We start from the raw sequence: 12,287 nt of genomic DNA on the forward strand, positions 1-12,287 counted from the left end.
AAGTGTGATAATTAATGTGTAGTCATTATTTCAGCTACGTTCACAATATTGGTTTAATAATTTAAGTAATTTAATGTGGGACTAAAGTTATGGGTTTATTTCAATAAACAAGTATGACTTCTTGTGAAGAAGATAAGACAGGGAAAAGATAACTCAGTATTATTGTTTCATCTGTACCTCAGACTATGGGTTGTAAGTGAGCTAAAATCAGGGGTGAATATAAATATATTGCTGGGAGTTTTTTTAATCAAACTGCATGGATCATTGTCAGTTCTGAAATGAACTTAGTGCAAAGCTCATTTTATGATAAACAATCTTATTAACCAAATACAAAATATATGATTAACTTTCTCCATGAGCCTGATTCTCCAATAGTTACTTCAAAAATAGTCTATGAGAATAAGGGAATTTAGTTCTCATAAAAGTCATTATCTTCCATGTTCAAGGAAAAAAATTGGCTACTTTAGGCCAGACTCTTTTAAGGCATATAGACACCTGAAGATGCAGATAGAATTTTCAAAAAGCACTTAGGCACCTAATTTATTTAATTCTGGCCCTTTGGGACCCAAATCCCAGTCACTGAAATAATTAGAACCCTACAACCCAAGTCTCTTTTGAAAATGGGATTTCGGTGCTTAAGAAATCTTTATTCAAAATCTTAAACTAAGTATGTTCTTTTCAGTTATCTGTGCTATATCAAGAGTTTGGTAACAACATCAAGCTTTGCTACTGAGGCCCAAATACAACCTTGAATGTGGGACTGCCAAGAGCCATCTTAGTAATAAGCATGGTCTCCTGCTGTGTCCTTTCCATACAGGGATGGTTACCATCTTGTGCTGAGACACTTGTGTTAGACTCTGTGCTCACCGTCAGTCGTCATTAACGTTGTCAGGTCTTAGCATGTAAAGTTCTGCAATGTAAGGTAAGCCCACTGACTAGGGACACCTAATGCCTATGATATTCACTGTCTGTCAGGATTTCCTTTGAATGATGAAGGAAGAGGTGACATATGACACGGGAAAATTAATTACTAGTACAGTAATTCAGTTAGTGATTTTACTTCAAGTGCATTTCCCTTGTAGAGGTTGCAGAATATTGTGTTCTTGCATTGTTTTATTCTCCAGTGCTGTGTATGTGTCATTGGTTGGTCTGGAAGTTCTCTGAATATGGTAGAAGAACTTTATACTTAGGTATTTTAATATCACTTTTGACTAACCATTTATTTGGTCTTCTTTGTTAGCACCTAAATGCATAGTGCTCGGAAAGCGTATTGCTCTTATTAGAATTTCCTCTGCAAATGGGAAATAGGTAAATTACAAAACAAACATTTAAAATGCAGCCAGCAAGCTAGGACTGGTAAGTAAATCTGATTATTGTAATGGCATCATAAAAAAATGATCTTCTGCAATAAATAGTATGAATGTCAAATATCTAGAGGATAAATTAAAAATATAAAGGAGAGGCCATAATACCTTAAACAAACCATTCTTTATTTTAAAATAAAAATGTACAGATACTAATACAAATTTTAAAGCATTATGTATCCCAGCCCTATCTGCCACACTATTAACATGCAGAGAGGGAAATCTGTAATAACTCCTGGGGGAGTCCTGGACACTGATCCTACAAAGACAAAGCACCTGATTTCAGTGGAACTGCTCACAAGTTTTTTTGGTTTTGTTTTTGTTTTGTAAGATCAGGTTGCTGTCTATTAGATTAAAAAAACCCAGCAAGTCTTGTAAAGAAAAAAAAATGGTAATCATATTTAATTTGATGTATTTTGTTATTAGCTTATTTTAAAACAATTTCTGATTGAGTATTCTTTACTAGCATCCATGAAGTGTTTTCTTTAAAACAATTTTACACATTATATTTTTTCCTGTCTCATCTTCATATTTAAATGTCTCTTCTGGAGCAGCTGAAAGAAAGACTATAAAAATACTCAGGGCCAGAGGTATAACAGAGCAGCTCCACACCCTGGGCAGCAGCTCTGCATGGGGCAGTGCTGGCTGCCATGCTGCTAGTGGCAGTAGTAGTAACCCCAGGGTGACTTACTATAGAGTGATTGTTAAAGGTCTGCTTTCCTGATCAATTTAATTCTACGCTATGTCTTTGTTCAGTGTAGTCAGTCTGTTACTGACACCCACATCCCAGTGGCAAAGCATTGTAATAGTGCTTACTACAGGCAACTGGCTCAGGAAACAGGTCTTGCATCTACTCCTCACTGCTAAATAAATGTACTATACGTAAAATCCAGGGAAAATCATTTCAGAGTAATTGTGTTGTGTCCAGCCCCTCTGTTACAGTTGTATGATGGCTGCCCTAAACTACTGGGCCTGGCTGGAATGACCCCTTAAAGTATTGTCTGGTAGGTGTGGATTGTTAGATCACAGTATACTCCGGCCATGCTTCCACTCACCCTCCTCAATTAGACCTTGGTGATACAACACATTTTAGTGGAAACAGTTTTCAATTTGATAATTTAATTTTAAAAACACCATATTCCAGGGTTTTTTTCTTAACCAAAAATTTAAAAATGTAGAAAATCTAACCAAGGTTTGTAGGCACCTTGTGTCTCTCAACCAGTTTACTCTTTTTGTAATTTACTCTGTTTTGTTAAAATATTTATCAGGAAAAATCACAGAGACTTTCTGCACAAAAGCCTACAAAGAAGAACAAATAAATAAAAAAAACTGCATTGATTTAACAAGTATGGATGCAAAGCACTCAGAATGCAGGGCCCAGAATATCATGAGATGTCAGTGATCTACAAGGATCTAAGCCTTAGCTTCACAAATCCCTTCCCATATTCTCCTCCTGGCGCTCTCTCACCCATTCATCAGTGTGAGAACAGGGCTATACTACTGACAGCTGAGTCTTAGCTGGAGCTCTCCCTCTTTGGGTGTCACTAAAAAGTTGGGCAGCATATTTTCACCTGTACCTGCAGGAGTGAACTTTCTCTTTAGTTCCCTTTTACCATCTCTGGTCCCACCACTTCTTTCATGGACTCTAGTGGCCTTGATGGTATCAGAAGAGGAGAAAGCTGGAAAAGCAGGGGTGAGAGCAGTATCCCAAGACAGCTTTCGCTGCAGACCTATTCCCCTTCGCTACACAGAGCAAGCTTAGCAAGGGGAAGCATATGCAATTCTTAGATTGTACAATTTGGTTATTTCTTGACCATTTTTTTCTGAAATAGGTGAAAGGCTGTTGTTCTAATTTGGAACTAAGTTTATGTAACACTAAAGTTTTAAATAAGTGGTTTAATGTAAATTAAATAAGATATGGACAAAGTTTTAAAAACTTGAACAATATTTAAAATTAATTGTTGTATTGTAGATTGAGCACAAAAAATCATCTTCAGATTGAGAAGCATGGGAAATATCCTTTCCAAAAATGCCAACAACCTGAAAGCAGGGATTTTTAATGAAAATACGTCTCCAGCCATAAATCTGAAATGACCACTTCCACACTAAAATTTCAGCAATGGCAATACACATCAGTTTACAAGGAGATATTGTAAGTAATACTTTATGTGCTTACAGTGTCCTCTAAAGGCAGGTAGAGGTCAAATTTGCTATTATTAAGCATATTGAATCTACCACAGAAATAATTTTGCATATTATACTTAACATTTGTTCAAGAGTTTTAATGTGCTCTGGAAGTGCATAGACCAGCATATGTTAGACTTTCTATAGTGTTTCTATTTAATGTCTGTTGTCCATGCTACTATTGACCCTTAAATCCATCTGTTGTCCTGTCTAAAGGAAATAAGAAGAAAGCTATAAAACCAGATTGTGATGAGCAACTGCTGGGGTGCGCAAAATGAAGACAGTACAGAAGATTCCATTGCTTACACTGTAGTGATGAACACCATAAAAAAGCCCAAGCAGAAATTAATAACTCTATCTTCACACATGGGCTTTAGTAGCGGCTACAAATATGGGCTTGTCTACACATGAATATTAATCCAGAAAAGAGACTATGTAAATTTCAAATTGCTTAAGTTATTACATTTTGTTTTCTCTTTGTTACTCATTCTGCAGTCTGAGGCCCTGGAGCAGTGGGCCCCAACCTTTTCTGGTCTGGGTGGAGCAATAGTGAACAAATAGGGTGTGTCCAGGAGAACGCAGCCATGCGGTGTGTGGCGCTGCAAACATGCCTGCAGCGCCACATACCACACACTGAGGTGTTCTCTCCACTGCAAGGGAACGCTGCCTGTGTGCGCGCTGATCCAGTTTTTTTCCCCATAGGTTTGTTTGACCCCTGGATATCTCGTGGGAAAAAAACCTGTGTGTGTGGGGGGGGAAACGGGAAAAAACCCGTGGGGAAAAAAATTGGAGCAGCGCATGCATGAGGAGTGCGCACTGCTGAAAAGCAAAACTGGGCTGCCCAGAGCCATGCTGCAGCTGCCAGCCAGGCTCTGCCTGGCAAGATCACCAGAGCTGCAACCCCAGGAGGCCACCAGGACCCCAGGTAAGGCTGCTGGGGCCAGCACAGTGCTGGCCCCACCCCAGCCTCGCCTACCACCTCTGGGGTAACTTGCTGTGTGCAAAAGCATGTGTGGCATGGTTGTTCCCTGGGGACAGCTAACTGCGGCACAAGGTGTGCTGCTGCTACTTGTCCCTGGGGAACCAAACATCTGCGCTTGTCTGGACACGGACATACAGTGCCGCAGCCAACATTATGATTTGTTCTTCTTGTCCATCTCAATTTTAGCTTTTTAATTTCCTGTAGTTGAGAGCATCGTGTTACCCATTAGCCGCGTGCTGGGGACCACTGCCTTAGAGTTTATCTACGTGGGGATTTATTCCAGAATTGCTATTCCTGAATAAGTTTATATATGGCTGTTCTTATTCTAGAGTGAGCAGGAATGTATATATGACCTAAGTGTTACTGGTTACTAATGGACTTTTGGTGCTTTGATTTATAGTGGACCCTGAACCACACTTGCCTAGACCCAAGATCATGAGGGTCATATTTTTCCCCTTCCTTAGTTCCTGAGCTGAGCACAAATACCAAGGGATTTGCCCAAATAATACAAATGCTAACTAAATATCTTCTGGCTATTAGAATTCAGAATAATTATTGAAGCAGATAGTGTCAACAAAAGTAATATTCACCAAAAAGATAAAGGATAAATACTTTGGTAACCTTTTCCACTTCACACCAATGGAAGGAAATCATCAAGGTTTGCAGGCCTGGTCTAATGTGCTTCTCGTGTGAGAACCAAAATACAGAACTGTTTTATCTGATTTGTTCGCTTAGACTGCGTGAAAAATATTTGTAGAAACCAAAGCAAGGTTCAAGGACTTAGACAAGGAGCATATCCTTTTGTACATTGTGAACTGGAAAATTTATACCCAATGACAATGAGGTCAGAATATTCAGTGTTTCCTTAATAAACATACTTCCTTAATAAATGTCCTGTGAAGGAAGAGAAGGACTCTGAGGATTTAGTTACTGTTAGACTGCAAATATAACAACAAGAATTCCATGATAGCAGCTCTCCCTTCTGCTATCATAGTTGGCCTAGGAGCTCTTTTCTGTGATTTTTCCCTTGATTCTCCTTCTGGCTCCCCACTATAATTATGCTTATCTTGTATAACTCCCTCCTGTGTGCCTGACTATATGTATAAAAATAATTTTTTTACCCTGATCTACAGTAAGAAAATTACCCACTGTTGATAGTTTGTCCTTACTTTTAAACTTTAAGCTTTAACAAAGTGGTCATTTTTTTCTAATGCAGACCAGGCCTCCATGCATTTTATAAAGCTAGGGATATATACTTAGACTAGCTTATTGATACATATGGTGGTCTTTTAACTGGGAATTTAGGTGATAGAAGCAAGTGCACCTAATTTGTGGAGCCTTGCTTTACCACCCCCCCCCCCCCCCCCAGCAAAATAGCTGCGTTATGTTCTCAGTCCAAACCGTGCCTTGATGACTGCTCCTTTTTGCTGTCCTTTTTGCTCTATGGCGCTCCTCCTACACATTTTTTAAGTTTTTACATTGAAGATGTTACTTGAGAGTTACCCCACACCTTCCAGACAGATTTTGCATGTCACTCAACAGCTTCTCTACATTTGACACCTGCATTCAGGGTTCAGACAAAAGAGCATACAGAATTTACTGTATTAAAAGGCATCTCTTTCTATGTGTCAATAGGTGAGACAGCAAGGTAGCAGTTGTGCAATTCCCCACTCAAGCAGGCATGATCCTGCTCTCATTTAAAGTAATTTTTACACTAATGTAATCATATTGATTCAGTTGAAGATACTTTTGAGGTACAATAAAGTGGCCAGATGTTAACTGAAGTGAAGCATGGTAGGCCTGGGCAGGCAGGGTAAATAGAATCCATATTCAAGAGGAGCTACATAGTTAGGTCAACTTACTAGGTTCTTCAGAGGGGCTTTAAGTGTAACCCTCATTTGAATTATTTATTTAAACAAAGATACTGGTTTTATATCTTTCCCCCTCCTTTATGTGCCTTCATCTTTTTCAGAGCTTTCTTTCATTCTGGGTTCAGATAGTTGGATTGTAGGTTTGCAGTGTCAGCCTTTCCTACTATTATTGCAAATAAATGGTCTGCCATGTGTGTCTAGTGAGGCTACTGTGAGATGTCTGTGGTAAGTTGCAAGTTCATCAGTTTCAAAGGCAGTTGTTTCCTATGTGATGTTCTGATTTCAGTTCCTGATCAGTGCTGCATGATGCTTACGTTAAGATTTCCTTGTTGCAGAACTGGTTTTCTCTAAACTTTCTTCTCTTTCTGCTCCCAAATGAATATCTGACAAATTTACCTTATATGGAGTTGTCATAGAACAAATCATTCTTTTATTTACAGCTCTAATGTTAGCTTTTATAATAGACCAAATTTGGGCAAATGTGAATGTGGGAGAAGAGGTGGCTGATGGGCCAAAGACTGCTTCTACCAAGGGGTCTGGGACTTGGGGGGCACAATTGGAACACAGAGATACTTCCTTCCTTGACCACTACATGTTTGCCTTTCAAGAATAATCTAAACAGGAATTGAGAAATAGGGGTCCCCAGTATTGTTTTTTTTTCCAGTTTTAAGTACATTCCCTACAGCAAGAAATCAAATGGTGTCTGACTTTGGTCCAAGGTCCATAAATCTGGTAAAATTAGACCAAAGCTGCCAATTCTAGAAATTAACTCTGTATTGTATTTGATTAACCACTGAAAGTACTTCCCTTGTTTTTGTGTAGGCATAAAAAGCTGTATTTATGTTAAAAAGCACTTAGATACTACAATAAGCATTATTGTAAAGGGGTGGGGAACAAAATAATATATCAAGATAGTAAACATATAAAAGTAAAAAATAATCCTCTGCACACCTGTATTAATTTATATTAGCTAAATAAGATCCAATACTGAAATCCAAGTCTAGACATTTGGACTCAGTGCATGACCTTTTTCTTTTTCATAACAATGTTGTGTGCTTATTTAAATTAATAATGACATCATAGACATTAAACAAATTTTAATTGGTTGCTTTCTCCCCTTTCAATCAAAGTGTGATCAGAAAGGTTATTTTTAGAAGCTAAAATTTGGATTGGCATGCTTAATTTCAGGACAATACCTATTATAGTCATAAAAAGTTCAAACATGAGATAATTTTTCCTATTTGTGAGGGTTCCTATGATTTCACAGAACCACAAATTAGTTGTTATTCCACGCCAGAAAGTGCTTTAGGCAAGGTTTTGTCACAAAGACTTGCCAAAAGCTCTCTATGGGGGATAGTAATGAATTTATGCAGTTTAAAATACAACTTGCAACAAAGGAAGTTAATTAAAATAGATTTTGTAGAATGGGTGGAGGGGAAGGGAGGAGGCATGTGAGCAGGTCAAGACTGCATATGTACATTTCAGTTCTACTTTTTGTGTTACTGCAAGTAGCCTTTTGTTATAGCTGTTTGTTTAGAAGATACTAGAATGCCTAAAAATAAACCTAAATTGTTCCTCCTGATATATATGACATTCTTCCAAGCTTAGTTGGGAAATAGTCCTGTTCACATGTGTTTTAAAATAAAAAGCGATCTAGATTTGAAAAGCCAAACAATGCTTAGTAAGTTTTCTAAGCCCTTTGGTAACAGCATGAAAATGATACAAGGTACAATAGCTGCAGTAGGTAAAAAGTTAACACACTAGTTGAAGGTTCTTGAACCTTGAGAGAAATTTAAACAGGAGACAAGAAACATCATTGTACACGATGCTGTTCTGAGGATTCTAAACGAATATAAAGAGTTGAAAAATCAAGCTGATGGTGCAGAAAACGTGCTCAGATTAAGAAATAGCAGATTGGCAAGAGTTCTTAAGGTGTGGAGATAGGACAGGTTTTCTTTTTTCTAGTTTTGCAATAGATTGCAATAGATCTGGGGAGGAATACTTTTGAACATCTTACATAAATGGTGTTTTGTAAATGTAAATCCCTAGGAAAAACAAGTTTTAGAATGAGTAATTAATGTTTAAAGTAGCAGAGACAATGACATTTAGTTAATATTTCTTTCATGGAGCATTTTGTTTAGTGAGTTGAGTATTGAATTGTATGGGATTTGAAAACAAAATCTTCTACCTTCTAATCCAAGTTCTGTTGTTTTGGGAAATAATGTAAGCTTTGTGCCCCAGTTTCCCAGTTTGTAAAATGGGTATAATAAACATGTGCCTTATAGGAGAGTTTGGATGATTAGCAAATTAGCTTTTATAAAGCAATAAAAAAATAAAAATAAGTGCTACTCTTAGTATGGTTAGTTAAATTAAATTTGATTCCAGTCTTGTTTTCTGGCTTTGGCATTATGATTGTTAGAACAGACATGCAAAATTGGCTTATTCTGTTATGTTGAGGGTGTGCTCTGGAAGCAAGATCTATGTTGTCCCATTTACCTTTAATTTAATGTAATGGTATTTTTGGATAAGAAGGGGACACTTTATATCAAGTGGTTGAAGAGCTAAATCGGAGCCCTTTTACATATAGGATGCTTTATCTTGGGATAACTGCCTGTTTTTCTCTAGTTGTCACTGATACAGCATTTGAGAGAGTTTATGGTATTTGCAGAGAACTGATGGAAGTAATGTGGCTCAGCCCCTCTTTGGGCTGGGGGTGAATTAGTGATAGGGATGAATGGTTTGGCTGAATGATTCCATGGATTAATTTGATCAAATGATATCTGTATATTAGGTATAAGCTATCTCAAGTATTTTTTTCTTATCCATTTTATTTTAAAATCCTGGATTTGCCTACTTTTCCCCACAAAGTCATCTTTCTTCTTCTAAGTGACATACTTCTATTGTGCAAATAGAAAGTGAAGTTTTCAAAAAGCCAAGTTCATCTACCAAGATTTTGGTCATGCAAAAACTTTTTCATGTAAACATAAGCCATACAAACTCTAGAACTGCTAGAAATTTAATATCTGAACTGAATGCACAAATTCAAGCCTTTGATTAAATCAAATATGGGATGTGTAATACCTTAAAAGCAGACAACTCAAGGTGCAGTTTTAGAAACATCTTTAGAAAATATACCTATATAGACAGTATCTCCAATGTACTTTAAGATGGAATACTGAATAAGAGAAAATATTGCACACTATTTTATGTACTAAAACAGGGGTCATCAACATCCAGCCCACAGAGTCATGTCATGGCTCCCTATGACTGAAAATCTGGCAGCAAGGAAGTAGTGGCAGCATACCACACAGCACCACAGCTGCAAAATTTGCAGACCCATGGGGGGCCCTGCAGGCCAGGTAGCAGGGGCTCTACATGCTAGACTGGGCACACAGGATTGATCGGGGGCAGCGCAGGGAGACACAGGGCTATTGAGGAAGCATTGTGTCAATCTGGGTGGTGCAGGGCTGATTGGGATGACACAGGGTGGTGTGGAACTGATTGAGATGGCATGGAGCTGATCAGGATGACAAGGCCAACTCGGGCAGCATGAGGCTGATCTTGGCAGCACACAGCTGATTGGGGTGGTATAGGGCTGATCTAGGCAGCACAGAGCAGTGTGGAACTGATTGGGGGAGCCCAGGGCTGATCCGAGCGATGCATAATTGATCAGGGTGGTGTGGGACAAATCCTGTCAATGCGAAGCAGTGCAGAACTCATTGGGGTGGCTTAGAGCCCATTGGGGTAGCATGGGACCTGACCCTGGGTGCAGGGCTAGGAGGAGGTGCTCCAGGGCCCAGTCCTGGCACTGCACCGCTTATTTGGCCTGCGGGGCCAAAACGTTGAGTATCACTTTACTAGAATATTTGATAGAGAGGTAATGCCTAGTTTTGTCATAACATTAAAGGTAGCCAACTCTATACTGTGTTTATGAATACAATTATTTAGGAGGTACTGATACAAAATGATCTTTCATAAAATAGTCCAAGTGGATCTTTAACATACATATATGGATGGAATATTTTACTTGATTTTATTTTACTTTAGCATCTTGTATGCTGCACTATAACTGTAGCAATACTATTTCTACACTTTAAAACTGAGATTCTATTCACTGGCAATTATCAAAGAGCCTGTTGAACTTTCTGCAAGAGTAGACTTGTTAATCTTGGTGACCCGGCCAAACTCCAGGTTAGTTAATTAGTATATTTACTTGAATCCAAGATGAGGGTCCCCCACATTCAACACAGGGAAAAAGAAACTTTGTCTTGGATTTAAATACAGCCCAGAGCAGGGAGCTGCTATGGTTCCAGCTCCAACTCTGGCCGTGACCCAGGGGAGATCATGCCATGTGCCAGGAAAGGTCACATGGTATAGGGTGGGAGAAGTGCAGGGAGGACTACACAGTGTAGGGGGGAGTGGGGGGGGGGGAGATTGCATGGTGTGGGAGAGAGAGTGGGGGAGAGAGTGTGCAGCAGTAGGGTAACTGCTGTGGCTCTGGTTACAGCCCCCAGCCAGGGCCAGGACCTGAGCTGCAGCTGCTACTGCTGTCTGGCCCAGACTGGAGCCACTGTTTGTGCTGTGTTCCCTGGGCTGCAGCCAGGACCAGAGCTTCCTCACAGAGGAAGCAGCAGCAGGGCAAAGTAGGCAGATGGGAATGGAGAGGGGGCAAGTGCCTGGGGCAGCATGCACTAAGGGGGACAAATAGTGGGGGTACAGGCACCAGGAGGGAAAGTGGTTGCAGGGGTATGGAAAAAAGGCAGCACAGGGGAGAGAAAGTGGCAGCTGGTAAGGGAATAATCATTGGGGTGGGAAGGTAGGTGGGGGGAAGGGGGCAGCCTGCCTGTTGCTTTCGCCCCTGCAGCTGGTTTCCTTGCTGCAGTGGTGGAAGGGGGAATGATTAATTTAGAATAATCCTCCAATAATTAGGTTCTGTACATGGAAAGTTATGACAAATTTATAATTTTTCATGTATAGAATCTAATTATTGGGGGTCATCTTAAATTCAAAGTCATCTTGGATTCAGGTACCTACAATGTGTGCTATTACTTCCTCTTTAGTTTTAATTTCATAAAGTATTCTCTTCACTTCCTTCCTTCCTAATTTGTAGTCTTAATGTATTCATACATTAGCTGTTGCATCTCACCTCAGAAGTACCTTCATTTCACTTGTGGATACTAGTACAGTATAGGAAAGGGCCACTTTAAATTTACAGTGGGGCTTTCATTAAAAGCCTTGCACTGTTTTTTGCTCTTAAAAAGATACAACAACTGTTGACAAGAGTTTCAACCTTGGTCTTAGGTCATAAGAGAATTCTTTTGGGAAACTGAATCAAATCAACCAGAACCTTTTATGAAGCGTTTTTACAGTTAGAGAGAGCAGTGAAAATGCAGACTATATCTAAACAACCAAAAGTGCCTAACCTTTCTTGGGAATCTAAACATGAATAATACTTGGATTTGTGAAATAGTATCACTTCCCAATTCTTATTTATTTTCAGTATCTAGTGCATAAGCTAGATTTAAACAAACATGGTCTACAATTGTTAAAACGATTGAAGTTTTCTGGGTGGGAGGTTGCGATCTCACTGGTTCTATGTGAGCTATCATAGTATTAGAAGAATCTGATACTGACTGAGCCAACAGCCTATTACTATTAATAAGACCCAGAAGTGAGCAAGGTTATTTTCTAATTTCTGATAGTAGAATCACAAATGGTCTAGTTTTCCTCTCACAGGAGTTTTTTGTACAACTGGAGCTTTAAATTACTTATTTCTGAGTTGTAGCAGTGCTCAGAATCAGGCCTTAGATCTTTGTCCCACAGCTTAAAATAGAACGTCCTGATCCTGTATGGAAACGCGCACAATCATTGTGATTCTTAATGCAA

This window comes from Alligator mississippiensis, chromosome 4 (genome assembly GCF_030867095.1).
Source record: "Alligator mississippiensis isolate rAllMis1 chromosome 4, rAllMis1, whole genome shotgun sequence".
Taxonomy (NCBI): domain Eukaryota; kingdom Metazoa; phylum Chordata; order Crocodylia; family Alligatoridae; genus Alligator; species Alligator mississippiensis.